The 16,871-nt window shown below is 42.2% G+C and overlaps 1 long non-coding RNA gene across 1 annotated transcript in view; it reads left to right on the forward strand.

The window, feature by feature from the left end:
• LOC106886289 overlaps positions 1-16,871 on the forward strand; it is a 32,575-nt gene that overhangs the window by 644 nt on the left and 15,060 nt on the right. The window lies entirely within an intron of this gene.

Genomic DNA, 16,871 nt, shown 5'->3' on the forward strand with positions numbered 1-16,871 from the left:
AAACATAGTGGGTACATGAGAAATGTTGAAGTGGCTGCTATTTTCCTGGTTGCTGTTTCCAGCAGAGGGTAACACGGGCTGTGTAGGTAGTATTGAAAGATTTACACTGCTATGTAACTGCTACTGCTACAGCACATTGCCTTTTATCTAAGTTGCTCTTGTCGTCACACAACAGGAGGTGCAGCAAGCGCTAGGAGCAGATTTCCCCGGTACACCACAAGAGAAGTAGGGAATTCTTTGCAGATTATTTAAACCTTTCTTTCTTGTTTCTGCAGCCTTGTTTGAGCAGCTTACTTCATAGTGACTTTGGCCTGAAGCTGAGGACACTAATAAAGCTGTTATATAAAAGCATTATTGGTATTTGAGGAATTAAGCCTGTATTTGAGGAGCTAAAGTTCGCCCTGTCTTACATTATTTTTTATTTTACCAGTGTTTGTGTACCATGCCTCTTTGAGTTAATGCATAACAACTCAAGTCTGCTAAAAGTGTATGGCATTAATGAAACTGTGAGCCACATAAAAGACTAAATTGCTTTTTCTCTTTCTGTAATTGCCACTACAATAAAAGCTGCCTTTACTGTAAAATTTTTCAGGGTTAACCCCTGCAGAGATCCCAGCTTGATGAGGGAGAAGTGTGATTAGAGGTGTGTAGAAGGTGGAGAACAGCTGACTAATAGTAATTAGGGGTGCTCAAAGGCTGTAGGCAGCAGAGGGCAAAAGTTGCAACTGTGCTCCCCAGTTGCCAGATGAATTGCAGTGTAATGAGTCAGGGTCAGCTGTGGTCCCTCAGTAGAACAGCTTTGCGAACCCAGCCCTGCTTGCAATTCTGCTGAACATGGAAGAGAGTGTCAGGAAGGGAGTGGAGGGGACAGTTTTGGCTGCAAGTCAGGAGAAAAAGGGAATTGAGGTTTTATATTCTCTATGGCTGCTCTTTTGAACAATAGCATAAATATCTTGGAGTGAGAGGGCAGATGGGGCAGTCTGCTTATGCACGTGTGGGCAGAGGTTTCAGCCAGTAGTACAAAGGAAGGATGTGGTAGATGTGCAGTGTTTCCTATGGGATAGGTATGTCTCCAGCCCAGTAATTATGCCATCCCTATATTAATCCTAAATATAAACAAATCTCCTTTTACAGAAACATCAGCGACGTGTGCTTAAGTATTAGATAATTCACCACATACCAAATGTTGGTAATGTAATACATTGCTGAAAGTTAAAAAGAGCATCTACCAAAGGCATACAGGCATTGAATTGGTTTTACAAATCTACTTTTGTTTTTAAAATGGAATAAAAATGCTATATCATTATGATCTGAGGGACTGTCTTTGCTAGAGAGATTGAACATATTCTTTGCAGAATTCACAGTCAAACAAGGCAAATGCAAACAAACTCTGGTGATGAGTGCTTGCCCTGCTTTCAGGATCCTATATGATTTGTTCTGTTTCATTGTTTGTTTTTTTCTTTTCTTTCTATTAGAACAGAAAATAATTTTGAGAGCATGGAAAATAGTAGATTTTTTAAAAAGTCTTAAATACCATTTCATCAGGAAAAAGGTTTAGAATAAGTAACCTGCCGTGTTAGAAAAGGTTGCTAATTATCTGAATTTCATTGTGGTTTAATTAGCAGCATCTACAGTAGAACGTGGGAGGTGGTTCTTATCACCTGCCAAGGAAAAAGTTGTCTTTCGAAGGAGGGTAAATGATGCCAACCAAAATGCAGACTGATTTTAGATCTTCAATAACATTCTCTTTCAAGTCTTTTGATGGGCAGAGGTGATTGGTCCTTAAGCAATTAAGAGAGCGGAGAAGAGTGGTACTAGTGCCCTGACAATCTTCAGCCCAAAGCCTGGCAGGTCTGAGAGCCGCCAGCAGCCTCGGTGCTTGCTGTGAAAGGAGATGGCTCTCACTGAAAGGGGCTTTCAGGGTGCAGGTGGATGGGGCACATTGCACTCAGCAAGTCCTTACAATTAGATGAGAAATTAAAACAAGTGGGAGTGTCAGTTCAGCTGTATCAGACTAATAGTTTGCTATCTGTGAATCAGCATGTTAGCAGAGGCAAAATATATCTGGTAATGAATCAGTTGCATGTTAGCAGAGGCAAAATATATCTGGTAAAGTGTGCTCTGTCTTGATGCTATGTTTTCTTTGTTGTTCCTGTTAGCTGTTCTAATAAATGCAGTCTGTAATTCTCTTTGAATGTATCTTATAGCTAAGGGAGTTGGGTATAGGTAGTGGTCATCCGTTATGAACAGCTCTACCCATAGCAGCTGAATGCACAGAAACGCTGCAATCACCTTAATGAGGTGACAGGTCTGAGGTGGAAGTTGTTGGGGTTAGTGGAAAGGTGGCATTTAGTGTCCACTGGATCAAACAACACAAGGTTGAATCCTTACCTTAGTTAGACTTGGTAAAGTTTCTGTAATCCAAGGTACTAGTTTCCTTGCCTGCTCTATGTGTTTCCAAACATTTTTATTCTTCCTCCAGAGGCTGAGATGTAGAAAGCTGATAGCCAGGGTAGGCGCAGTCTACGGCGAATCATAGTAGTTCGTATTTTAGCAATTATTTCATGTTCACAAAGGTGTTCTGGGCTCTTTCTGTTTAGAAATGGCAAGGGGTGCACTTAATGTATTTCTGCTGGAAGAGAGTAAAATGGGGCATTCATCTTCCATAAACAGGACTACAGACTAAAAGATGTTTTGGACTTCTGGTGTCCATAATGATTTTGAATGTATTAGGCAAAGCAGAAAACACTAAAAAGCTAGTCTACAGATCATAAATTATTTTTCACTGATTCATTCTGTACATGCTAACCCCCCCTACCCCCCCCAAAAGCTTTCTCTTAATTATTTTGATATTTTTGTAATAAGCACACCATTTTAATTTATGTAGTGGTTTTGCATAGTCATCTTGTAGTCCAGTTTACTTTTCCATGGCATGGCCATCCTGCACATAGGTATTAGTACTGTGTTAGGTTTTGCACCAGATGGGTCTTTGGAATTAGAGTGAGACAGGCTCAACGAGCCCTATACACCCAAATTAATTCCTTCAGGCAATCAAGGAGGTACAGAAACACCATTATCACAAGATGAAGATTTTCATTTCAAAAAAACTGTTTAATCTGACATTCTGATTTTCAAAGCAGATTTAGAAAGCAAATTGAAGAGAAAACCTGCAAATGAAAATTCCTCATTCTAGGAGATACTAAAGAGCAGGGACCCAACAGTGACAGGCTGGTTTATGACATTTTGTAATTTTTCATTCTCCTCTTGCTAACTTTTCACTCATGTCCAACTGTCTTTGTTTCTGCCATTTCTGTCCCATGGGAGTGAGTGACCTTTGCATGGCTCCCCATGCTGGGGCCACTTGCTGTTCCAGAGGTGCTAGCTGTCCTTTCGTCTCATGTCATATAATTGATATTAGAACAACTTGATCCCAGAGTATATCTTCCCAACATGCTTCTACTGCACTTTGCAACCTCTGTTTCAGGCCTAAAGAATGGCTTATTTTCTTGTGTATTTTTTCCCCAATTCTAATAGTTTGTCTCATAAAAGGTATTACCTCTCCCCATAAACCTTATCTCCCTAGTCTGCGTATGTGTTCCTTGGGGGCAGCAAGCAAGAAAACAGCCTCCTCAAGCCTGGAGTTTCCTTGTAGGAGCAAACTGTAAACATTGAATTATAGATTTAATCATCAAATTACTTCTCTGACCCCTTTCCACCCACTTTGAGTATGCATTGGACTTGAGAATGGAAGCAGAAAAATTCCCAAGATTTTCCAGTGTGTTGCTAGTTCAGATGACCCTGTCCTGCCTGAACATCAAGAAGTCCCATCAGGGAAGGACTTGAGAACTTTGGCCATATTTTAAGAGGGGCATAGCAGTCTTGTATGGAGGCAGGAACCGCAACGCCAGCTGGGGCAGGAGTCCCATTGTGGCTGTGCCAGCTATGCCCCAGAGAGGCCACAGGCATATGGGGGGACAGAGACAGTTCATGCAGTGCTGACCCAGCCCTTACCCTAGTGTGTCACCTGAAGGTGGACAGGAGCAGAGAGGATTAGGGCAGGGCCGTGGCCATGGATGCCCCCAAGGTTGCAATTTATGAGAAGTGTGGCTTTGCCTTTATACATGTTTTTGCATTTTCATTTATTGCGGGGCACAGGGCACCCACCATACCTGTGTTTGTGGGCATGATTTGCTCATGGGAAGTTGACTGTGGTGTCATTTGTACAGCTTTTGGCCTTTGGGTGGAAATACTTGTGGAGGTTTTCCCCTTGACTATTTCTAGCTAGTCAGCCTTGCCAGGTGAAAAATCTCTAAAATGTTTCTTAAACTAGACAATAAAATATGATGCAGCAAACCAAAACAGTGGGTCTGACCACATACTAGGGCAACCTTCTAGGTCATTCAAAGCAGTCAGACCTTATCATACTGAAACTGATGATTTGGAAAGTGGTTAAAGCATCCATATTTTTTGGAAGTGGCTTCATCAACTGGTTGCTTTTTTCTTCTGACAAGAGATTGATGTAAGAGATTGGAAAAGTTTATGACTCATGGAGATACTTGCTTCACTCACTTGTAATTTCTAGTGCAAATGAATAAGTCAGCCTGCACTCAGCTGAGGAAGAAACGGCAGTGTACAAAGTAAGTAGAGCAGATTAATTAAACTGGCCGTTCTTGTTAACTCTTTTTGGTCATATAAAAGCTAGTAACAATGCATGAGATTGCAGTCAAGACAAAAGGATATAATGCGTCATTATCTCTCATTGCCCCGATGTATTGTTATGGGACAGTCTAGACTTAAACATAGTTAATACAAAACATAATTAGACATTTATATAAATAAGTGTCCAATATGTTCAGAAGCATTAAAACACATTTACAAACATTCTTCAAGTCACCAGCCAGCCACACAATGTAATTTGGACAGTTACTCTTTGGTAGATGGTTTTCTTAGTAGGTTTTCTAGCAATATCTTAGGAGTATGTGGTGTTGCCTGATGCAAGGGGGTGAGCAGACAGCCCCCAGCAGTGCAACACAGTCCCCACCTCCCTGTGCAAGGGGCAATCCTGACACCTAGCTCTGCTGTTGCTATTTAACACCTCCCTGTATTTATGTCTGTTATATAAAATTCATGAACATGTTCCTAATTCCCCAAGTTTGCCAATTTGCACTTCTCACAGAAACGTTTTTTGTCACCTGAAGCTGATGAGAAAAGCTGATTTAGGGCATCGGGGAAATCCCGTCCTTGCTCCCAGCTGCAGTGAGGATGCTCTGTGTTCAGCTGGTGCTGTGTGTCTTTGCTCATGCTGGCCCTGATGAACTGTGGGGTGAAACATGGGTATGGAAGGGCTGGATTTCACCCCTATTGATCATACGTAATGGAAGGTTTCACTGGTACAAGATGACCTCCTAGCTCCGAGATGGCAGTTTTTCTGTGACAACCCCTTGCTATGGGGCCCTGAGTTTTTTGGTGTTTGTGGGACACATCTGGGCTACCAGTTCTCTGTGTATCAGTATTGAAATTTAATACTTTCCAGCCATCCTCCTCCCAGGGTCTGTACAGCATCTCCCTACCCTGCTTTCTGCACTGTCGGGGCTGGGAGGGTCGACCAGGTTCAGTGCCAGGTCTGGGTGCAACTGACGGGGCCAGGGGGGGCACAGCCAGGCCCCTGCCCCAGCCTGGCTGAACTGGGGAGAAGGGCCTTTTGATACAAGTGTGATCCAGCTTTACTGGGTGGCTGGAGTTTCTGTTTCTGCTCTGGGATGCACTTGGCTCTTCTCCCTGAGCCTTGCCACTGCCTGTGCAGGGGCTGTCACAAGCGCCTAGTCCCACCATTACTGTACAGATGGCTTTGCCCCCTTGGAGGAAGTGCTATGAAGTAGTGCAGGATGTGACTCAAAGCTCAGAAATCAGCTTTTTCAAAGCTAAGCATTCAGCCGTTGCCCAGGCAGTGGCTAGTGTAGTGCAGGCAGTGTCACATACAGGCAGGCACTTTCTGGGGTGTAATGCTAATTTTCATCTGCCCAGGGTTTGCAAATTTTACATATGGGAAACCGCTCAGATGAAGAATGATCTTGTTGTGACACAGTCCCCAGAAGGGTGGGAGTGTTTGTGGGGAGCTGAGGAGAGTTCTGCTGCTTCATCAGGCTGCGTGTTAAAGCTGGTGGCTGGCGGAGTCGGTCACTGGTAGGGACAGCCGCAGAGCTGGAAGGAAGATCAGGTATGGAGCAGAAACAGCAGCCAGGATCAATACATCATGTGGCTTAGCCGGCAGCACCGGCCAAGGCGAGCCAGTATTTAAGCCATGATGGACAAACAGCAGGGCTGGAGACAAAGAGATGAGTGGGAAAGCGTGGCGACAGGGAGGCGGTGAGTGGGAGGCAGCAGCAGAGAGCAGCATGGAGCTGTGCTGGTGTGGCCGGTGGGTGCCCGAGCCAGGGCCAGGCCTGCCAGAAAACCCCTGCAGTGGGCAATAGCAATAGCAGTATGGTTTTTCTGTGCTGGGAGCTCTGCTATGCATACAGGCACCTTTCATCACTTGGCAGTCGGCTAGTGGGGATCCTTGTTTTGACTCGGAGCGTGCAGGGTGGCATTACTTTTCTGTGAAGTGTGCATTAATAGCTGTGCTGCAAACTTGCTATTCCCACCATCCAGTGCACGGGCAGCGTGTGTGCCACAAGGTTTATGATAGAGCTGCCTCATGCCTCTTTGACGTCGGCTTTTGTTTGGATGCATCATGCTGCTGATCTGCTTTCTTAGGTTTTAACCTAGCGGAAGGAAGACTTCAAACGCTGCTTAGAAAGAATAAAATTATAGTTGTACTTTAGGGAACAAAATGATCTCTTTTGGCATTGCACTGTTATAGCAAATGAGTGCGTGTGATTTATCCTAATTACAAAAATATGACAGACATAAGCCAGAGAAATGTCTGTAAATGACACAATCTGGTCCTATCTTTGTTTATCGCTATCATAATACATTGCTGGCCTCCTAAAATTATTAGCCTTTGTTACTTGCTATCAGCCACGGGCTTATGCTTGTGAAATTAAAAGGTGTGCAATAGCAAAACAGAATTTGAGCATTTCAATGTGGGATCAGTGTTTCACTTAGTTATGCTCGATCCTTTATTGGTTTTTTTTGATTCATTTTCTGTCTGTTTGTTTAGCGAGCAGGACACAATTTTTCTAGCCTTTAGCTGAAATGCAGAAATCTGAAGTGGCAATCAAGATGTTCCCTTTCTTGGTATGAATTAAAGGGTTATCCGCTACATAAGGCCACCTCTATCAAATTAACACTGGTCATTTCCCCATGTGTGTCGAGTAAGTTTTCAGATCAAACCAGACGTCTGAAGGGATATACACTGGCGCATCAAAGAAAGATGCTGTGATATTCTGTATCAAAAAGGTTAAACTCATCGGATTGTATGTAAACACTCATTTTACCCCAGCTAACCTGTAAAGATTTCATTTTGCTTCATTTATCTTCTCCCTTACCCTATGCTAAACCATCCCCAGCTTCGATGAAAGAATCATGTCTCCATTCATTTCCTATCTTGCTGAATTGCCTTCGCATTTCCTATCATCTGCACATAATCCTATTCTCTCCATTATTGTCTTAATACCAAGTACAGCACAAGATAATGGATAGGCACTGTAATAACAGTGTGGCCTGTAGGAGCCCCTCGAGGGAAATATCTTTGACGCTGGTAGAATATTAATGCATCCCAGGTCCCTGATCTTCCTCTTTCACTTCATCTCCTGTTTTCTAAACTACATAATGACTTTCATATACATGACAAAAGCATTAGAACAGAAAAAGACTCATTGATGAGCAGCAGGGCTGTGTGATATTAAGAAGCACTATTCTCAGTTCTTTGTACAATTTTTGACCACCATCAGAGACAGTGTATGCAGGTAATTTCTGATTTGAATAGATACAGGCATAAAGAAGCATTATCGTACTCTGTTAATCCAAATGCCCATCACAGGCACTGCATGAAAATAAATTAAAATGTAATTCTTCAATAATGCATCTGTCTACAGGATGATTTTCAGCAGATTAAAAACAAACAACTTGATATCACTTAGAAAGGCTAGTGGATTGTTTCTGAGAAGCTTAATCATCAGCAGATTATGAATGGAACAGTAAATCAAAGCAGGGTATGTTAAACAATGTAGATTGTGTTGTAGAGGCAATTTACTGTACATAATTTTTTAATAAAAGGGAAAAATTGATTTTTGTGAGCGTAAACATTGAATCCTGTGAGAATTTAGCTGCTATTATTGAAAAGGGGAAGGTTAAAAATGCTATTCTTGTCATGTAGGAGCAATAACCTTCCATTTCTCTAAGAAGAAACAGAAATTTGCTCCCTTTAGGGCTGCCTTTAAGCAAAACTCCTTTTCTCGTTTTTCTTTCCTTTTTTGATGAACTCCATTTTTTGCTATTGCATTTTGCTAATGTATTCCTGATTTACTCCCCTGAAACCAGGGTGCGCCTTCACCAAGCGAAGGGCAGCAACTCCCAAACTTCCCTTGTGTGCCAGAAGGAGCTCGCCAAACTCATGCTGTTGGCTCCCACTTTTAAAACCCGAGATGTACTGAAAGACACCCCTTGCTGCTTATCTTCAAGGTCTGGTTTTAGCTGTTCCTGGAGCTGGGTTTCGAGTGAAAACTCAGGTCAGGCACTCTGCAGCAGCCCTGCCTCTCCGTCACTGCTGCCAGCTGCCGCAGGAACAGAGCAGCTACTGACCATCAATCATTATAGATAATATCTGAGGAGAAAGGGAGAAATTATTTCAAATCAAGGGAGCTGAGTTAGGAGCAGGAGGCAAGCAGCAGTCTGGTGCTGGCAGCATGCTGGAGAGGAGAAAGACTAAAGTCTGGGAGAATCAAGGGTGAGAGCTAATACAGAAGTCCTGATTGATTGTGTTTTTGAGATTAAAAAAAAATCAAAAAAGTGCTTAAAAGTTAATTACATAATAAAGCAAAGATTTAGAAAATCCTCACAAAATGCACAGGTATCCTGTGCATTGAGTGTGGCTGTTTTCCCTTGTTTCCTGCTAAGTAAATGCTAAGAAGCATCTTCCAACTTCAGTACTCAATCCTGACCCAGGCTCACGAGGGGCTCCGGGGAGTCCAAGGAAATGTCAGGGCGAGTGACTGAAGCCATACTAAAAGAAATCTGTCCCAGGAGGAAAAAAGGAGACAGACTGTCTATTCCTAGGCCTACTTTTGTTTTATTTATGCTCTAATTTTATTTTCAGATAATTCATTTGATTGATTTCACTGTTTTTAATGTTATTTCTTCTGTTTTGAACTTGTGTGGTACTGTGAAATAGTCTAATATTGAATTATGCTGCTTCTGCATTTTAAACTGTGCTCAGGAAGGTAGGAAAAAAATAATGTGAATCTAAGAGACATTGCACTCTACATTGGAAAGCTGAAGTTGTCTCTTTGAAACCTGGTAAAAACTATGTTAGCAAGTTCTGTTGCTATCATTATAAATGCAATGCCTTTTCTTTCACATGTGTTTACTTGCCAAGAGAAAAAATGACATCCTGTGTGACACTGGTAGTGTGGGATCCCAGTTTATGAGACTGTAAACAAGAAGAGGTGAGAAAGAACTCAGTTTGTTACTTTGAGAATTCACTTAAAAATTGTTACGGTCTAAATTTAGGTCTGGAATCAAAATAATAAGTTGTTTTTTTCACTTCCTCTTCAAAACCGAGTCTGGCGTATGGCTTCTGTTACTCTTCCATAGCCGTTCTAAAATGGGGAGAGAAATGAATTTAAAATCATATTCCAAACACCAGACCTCCCCAAGTCTCCTGCAACCCCCTCATCAGCATTGGCGGGGCTGCGGCCCTGGGGCAGCCGTGCTCCCTGGGCTCTGGGGAGGTCCCTGTGGGCCTGACAAACTGAAGTCCAGTTTATGTGCAGAGGCATTTTGGCACATTGCTTGTATTTATTGCCTTTACTGTGTCTGTTGCACTGCTGTGGTGTTTGGTGTAATACAGCAAGGTGAGAATTATTACTAATGTCATGACGGTAGGAAAATCAAAGACTCCTAGCAAAGGCTTGAAAGGCAGTGTTGTTGGTTTTGCAGGGAGTGGGAGCAGGAGGTAAGCAGCTTTCCATCTGCAGAGACAAAGAAACAGGCCTGGGAAAAAAGGAAATAATGCCTTCCCCCTCCCATAGTGAACACCCAAGGATGTCACTGTCCCAGTCCTCAAAAGAGCTTTATCTCGTACCTTGGATCAACTTTGTCAAATGAAGAAAGGCTTTGCAAGGTAAGAAAGGCTTTGAAAGGTAAAAATGGATGTATTTGTTTTCAGGCCCAGTTGTAGATGAAGCCAGGTGAAGCCAGGCTAATCCAGCCAGGACAGGAGTCTGCAGCAGTCGGGAGTTTATCTGGGGGGTGAGAGCCATTTCAGAGCACAGGAGTGGGTCCTCCTGGGTACTATCAGCTGGGGAGTCATGACTTGGGAGGTTGTTGACTGTGTTTAGAGGAAAATATACTCTATCTTCCAAGGGCTTGAATAAACAGATTTCAACTAACCCCCTTATTTTCAAATGTATTTCCTACCATGTGTATTAATTAGGTCCCTGAGATCTGTTCCACTGTCAGGTTGTAAGACTGAGGGTGGAGGGTTTTTAACTGCTCACAGTTACTGTCTTCTGCTTGTGGGGCCTTTTGTCGAAGGAAAGTGCACCATATGCGCCTTTTGGAAACCACCGCTCCACTTGGCTCTTCTTTGTTGTTTCTGACTTACTAAATGCTGCTAATTATTGCTTTTTTTTTTCCTGTTACTTATAATCACCTTCAGGTTTTGATCAGGTAAAAGTACTGTCTTTGCAGTGGTGAAGTACAACTTTGCCGTCTTTGGTACACTGTGTTCTTCCTGTAACCTCTGGAATACAGCAAAAACAATGTTTTAAATTGACTTCTAATAATTAAGGTCAATTTTATAATTCAAATACAGATTTATGAAACAAGAAGAACTCTGCTTATGACCCTTTTGTCATATTTTGTTTTTAAAAAATAATTCTGAATTACATAGTTGAACTTTGAAGTTTAATTGAAATATTATACCTTGCTTTACAGGTTGTTATGCCTTTTTAAAAAAATTATATTGCTAGCAAGAAATCTAAATAAGTTATCATAAGCCATTTTCTCTATTCCACATAGCTGTTTTTCTAATCTTAAGAAAAAAATGTCCTCCATTATAGTATCTTTGATACTATCATTTTTTATTTTTTAAAAGATACTGCGTGCACTGCGTGTGAAATACACTTGAAAGGATTTTATTTGTTATAGCAATTCATGTTGTTTCTAATCTTAATCCAGGCATCACTAATTTCGTGTTTGCAAGTAAACATGATAATGAATAAGAATCCGCCTAGAATTGTAATTGGTGTCACTCTTTTGTATTCTGGGTTTCAAATCTGTGTGTAATTGTCAGTGCCCTATAGAAATGTTAATTATCTTGAATAATCCTGTTTGCCTTGATCAGGCTTCAGCAGTCCTAATCAGTAAGAAGGTGTCACCCAAGAAAGTTAGAAAGGAATAGGGCATTAAAATGATGTAAAGAAACAGAGAGGTACAGTTGCTGCAGCTAAGTCGGGGAATGCTACAGGACTGGAGAAAAAAGGAGCGTGGGTTGAAAAAAGTTTTGTTTTGTTGTGAAGGGTTTTGTTTGGTAGAAATGGAGGAGACCACCTAAAAGAGTATAATTTGAAGCAGATGCAAAATGGAGAGGTGTGGCCACAGAATAATGCCCTGTCTTTGCCCTGGGATTTAAGGGGGTAAATGTCTATTCCTCTGCATGTCCACAGGCATTTTGTGATGGTGCAGAAAGAAAAAAATGCTGACTGACTGTGCTTTCAGCATGATTGCTCCTTGAGTGCCGTGTATGCTTCTGGGTATGGTGACAACTAGTAGAAAGTGGTGGGTGGATGAGGAGGGTGCAGCAAGCAAGGAGCTATACTGGCTCTGGTGGTGCTGTTCAGAAAAATACATTTGCTACAACAAATCACATGGGGTTGGAAGAGACCTCCGGAGATCATCTAGTCCAACACCCCTGCCAAACCTAGAGCAGGTTGCAAAGGAACTCATCCAGGCGGGTTTTGAATGTCTCCAGAGAAGGAGACTCCACCACCTCTCTGGGGAGCCTATTCCAGGGCTCTGCCACCCTCAAAGTAAAGAAGTTCCTCCTCACTTTTAGGTGGAACTTCTTACATGCAAGTTTGTGCCTATTTGTCTGTAATTGCCTGTCACCGGGCAATTACTACCAGGTGCATTCCTGTTTAACTACGCAGCTTTCTTGGCCTTATTCCTGTTGTAAGTAGAGAGAAAAGTTGCTTCAGTGTCTCCTGTGGCTTTTGTTAATAGCATCAGACTTCTTTTAGAGATGGTGGTTGCAAGTAAGAGTAGGATGGCAGCAGTGCAGTTGAGTTGGTATATTCGGACAGTGTATCTGGAACATGTTGGTTCATCAGGCTCCATAATCTGTAGGACGCAGGAGCATATGCTTGGTGAGTGGGATATGCAACCAAGTACGGTGTAGGCTTCAACTTAAAATGGCAAATCTCAATCAAACAGCGAATTTAGAAGTCAATGTGCAAAAACTAAACTTGTCATAGCAGTAAAAAAGAGCAGTCTGCATAAATCATACTCATCTGTTTGCAGAGGGAGAGGGGCACTGGGCAACCTGTTATGTTGATTAGGGAGTCCTCTGAGCTTCCTCGAAGTGGAGGGGACAGTCAGTGAATTTGGGGAATAATAAACTCTGAATGTTATAATCCTCTGAAACTGTAGTGAACAGGATGCTTACTGAAAGTTTGAATCAACATTTGTGAAACTTTGAATCAGTGTGTTCATGATAACACGGACAGCAAACCCCATACTGTGCTCTGAAATAGCTCTGGTTTATAATTACTTTATTTACATTAACGTAATTTTTTGGTTAGTTGCTGCATTACCAGAACACTTTATTCCCATCATATTGAAATTTGGACTGCCAAGCCATGGATTTTAGTAGAAATACTGTATGTAATTATATATAGAAAGCTGTTGAATAATTTGTCATGTTTAATGATTAATTTATGGTATATCAGGCATGCTTGCCAACTAGTATTTTCCCTCTTTGTTATTTGTTGATCCTGGGATACACAGTTTTGGTGCTTTGGGATTTCTGTTATTCTTTATATGATGTTTATCACTACCATATCCTGTATGGTACAGATTACATATTAGTTTGCAGCCACTTTACCGTGGTGTCTCCTACTTGATCATCCATTTTATGTGCTGGAGACATTGTCGTGGAAGCAGAGCCATTTCTAGTGAATTCAAGCAAACAGAAACTCAGCAGCGCTGGGCCCATGTCAGGGGCTTCAGCAGCTATCTGCTGTTACCAGGGGCTCTACTTCAGTGAGCTCATTTCTGCTATTGCTCTATGAGCATCCCGTTTCCCCAGAACTGTGGGGCAACTGAAAGCTCTCCCCTCAGACACTGATGTAGGAACATTATTTACTGTGGTGCTTTCGAATTTCAAAACTGGAATACCATAGTTTTCTCCTTAATGGACTTCCAGATGCTACTATGTGAAGATTAAAGTGAATTAAAAAACTCTGCAAGAAAGGTTTTACGGACACTAAATTTTGCACTTGCATTAAAACTGTTCTCAAATTACTCTCCTGACTCCCTCCTGATAAAGTTTTTTTTTTTTTTTTTTCCCGAATGTGATTGATCTCATTAAAAGGTGTTCATACCTCTTTAATCCTGTCATCAAATTAATCCCGTTGATACTGTTAGTATCTTTGTAATGAAATATATAGAAAAAGAAAACTGAAATTTGGCTTTTTCAAATTTTCAGTGCAAGTAAACTGACATACCAAATTGTACCAGCCTTCATGCTGTCAAGAGATGCCCTAAAAAAGCTCTTAGCCCTGATTATCTGCTGGAACAATGGCTGTGCCTCTTATTTTACACAGCCGCAAGCGGGGTGACTCTCTGTGAAGAAACAGGACATTCTGTGCTGTGTTCCCTTCTCAGGAACGTGAACTCTTCTCTGCCTGCATAAAGCCCTGCTGTTTACAAGCCTGAGATCCTCTTGTAAACACACACTTCTGCACCATGCCCTTGAACGGCTTCAGCATTTAGCACTGTCCTATTCACAAACACCAGTACTATATCCTTGCCTCTCTCAGCACTCAGTGCCCTGCTGTTCGCACCTCTTGAAGTAAATTCTGTATTTTTATGTAAAAGCTGTGGTGTCTGACTGTAACGCGTGTACTGCTGCCCTCTTCCAAAGAATGCTTCATGTTATCATATACTGTTTTCCTGGATAATGTTTTCTTTCCTCAGAAATTCAGAATATAAATATTCACTTATAGCACATCTCCTAAATCAATGATGTACTGTTGATGGGAGTTAAGCTTTCATAAAAATACCATTGTCAGGCAAGGTTTTGTACAGCAGCTATGAACTAGATGGGGAAAAATTTGAAACTGGGTATAATTTGTTATCTACATATCCCTGATGATTGAATTGCACACCTGTAACTGAGAACACTTCTTGTAACACCGCTTTTAAGTGGGAAACTTTCTGAATATAGCAAAAAAAAACGATCCCCAAAAAACCTTAACTATAAAAGAAGTTGAGTACAGATTTGGAAGAGGGGATATGTAAAATACCTAATTAAAAGTGAAAAAAACCCCTGTGTTGAAGTTTCAAAACCCAAATGAGCATTGTGTGTGGGGATAAAGCATTCCCAAAGGCAAATGCTGCAAGAAAATTATTCTCGACATTTTCTATTCATTTCCACTAACTTGATTTTAAAATCAGCACTTCTAAAGCACATACTTTTCAAGCAGTATCTGCAGCATGCTCCTATGTGTAGTGTCACATCATACCAGGGCAGGCTGTGCTCTACTTTCTTCCAGCTGACATTCTTGGCAGTGTTTTAAGTTGCTTTGTCCATCTAATGGAAGTGATGACTGAGAGTAGAGGTAGCTCATGTCTCTCCCTGGCACATGGAGGACAGCAAGGTGATTTGAGACAGCCAGCATGGCTTCACCAAAGACAAGTCCTGCCTGACCAACCTACTGGCCTTCTATGTTGGAGTGACTACATCAGTGGAAAAGGGAAGAGCTAAGGATGTCATCTATGTGGAATTCCATAAGGCCTTTCACAAGGTCCTCCACAACACCCATCTCTCTAAATTGGAGAGGTATGGATTTGATGGGTGGACTGTTCGGTGGATGAGGTATTGGTTGGATGGTCACATCCAGAGGGTAGTGGTCAACAGCTCAATGTCCAAATTGAGATTGGTGACAAGGGGTGTCTGTCAGGGGTTGATATTGGGACTGGTCCTGTTCAGTGTCTTCATCAATGACATACATACACAGTAGGATTGAGTGCACTCTCAGCAAGTTTACAGATGACACCAAGCTGAGTGTTGTTGATGACACACCTGAGGGGTGTGATGCTGTCCAAAGGGACCTGGACAGGCTTGGGAAGTGGGCCTGTGTAAAGCTCATGAGGTTCAACAAGACCAAGATGCAGGTTCTTGCATCTGGGTCAGGGCAACCTGCAGTATTAATACAGTCTGGGGAATGAAGGGATTGAGAGCAGCCCTGTGGAGAAGGACTCCGTACTGGGGATACTGGTGGATGAAAAAACTGTACATGAGCTGATTACGTGCACTCAGCCTAGAAAGCCAACTGTATCCTGGGCTGCATCAAAAGAATGATGGCCAGCAGGTTGAGGGAGGTGATTCTGCCCCTCTGCTCTGGTGAGACCCCACCTGGAGTACTGTGTCCAGCTCTGGTGCTCTCAGGACCCAAAATACATGGGCCTGTTGAAATGGGTCCAGAGGAGGGCCATGAAGGTGGTCAGAGGGATGGAGCACTTCTCCTATGAAGACAGGCTTGAGAGTTGGGGTTTTTCAGCCTGGAGAAGAGAAGGCTCTGGGGAGGCGTTATTGCGGCCTCTCAGTACTTAAAGGGGCCCTAAAGGAAAGACGGGGACAAGCTTTTTAGCAGGACCTGTTGTGGTAGGACAAGGGGTAATGGTTTTAAATTAAAAGAAGGAAGATTTAGACTACATCTGAGGAAGAAATTTTTTACAATGAGGGTGGTGAAGCACTGGAACAGGTTGCCCAGAGAGATGGTAGATGCCTCATTCCTGGGAACATTTAAGGTCAGTTTGGATGGGGCTTTGAGCAACCTGATCTAGTGGGAGGTGTCCCTGTCCATGGCAGGGGACTTGGACCAGTTGACCTCTAAAGGTCCCTTCCAACCCAAACTATTCTATGATTCTTAGCTACCCACTCATTGTCTTCTGTTATGATTCTTTAAATTCTACAGTGTATTTTGGGCATGGCTGTTACGCAACCATCTGGTAGCTCTTGAATTTATGGAGTCTGCCAGGGGGACATGTGCTGACATTCAAAAAGAGAGTAAAAGACTGTTAGCCAAAATATTCCCCCTTTTGTTTGATAGATAATGTTTGGCTTGTACTTGGCACACCAGAAAGTTGTTCTTTAGAAGTAAAAATCAAATTTAAAAGATATCATAAAATCTTCTGTAATTCATGAGGCTGTGTTCTTACTGCTGGTTGGCCTGCTTTCGTATGGATATTACTACCACCAAACAGAAACACTAATCTTTGCATGCAGTAAAACCTCTGTGCTACAAATTAGTGGTGCAAAATTTGAGTTGTATATAGACTACGCTATGCCTATTATCTACTTGCTTTTCTGTAGGAAGGTTTTAAACATGTCCCATTAGGGTTTCCATCAGAGGGAGCCCTGCAGCGGGTGCTTCCAGCCCCTGTGCAGGACAAGGCATCTGCCTGCATGCAGCTGCCTTGGC

This window comes from Calidris pugnax, unplaced genomic scaffold (genome assembly GCF_001431845.1).
Source record: "Calidris pugnax isolate Ruff unplaced genomic scaffold, ASM143184v1 scaffold18, whole genome shotgun sequence".
Taxonomy (NCBI): domain Eukaryota; kingdom Metazoa; phylum Chordata; class Aves; order Charadriiformes; family Scolopacidae; genus Calidris; species Calidris pugnax.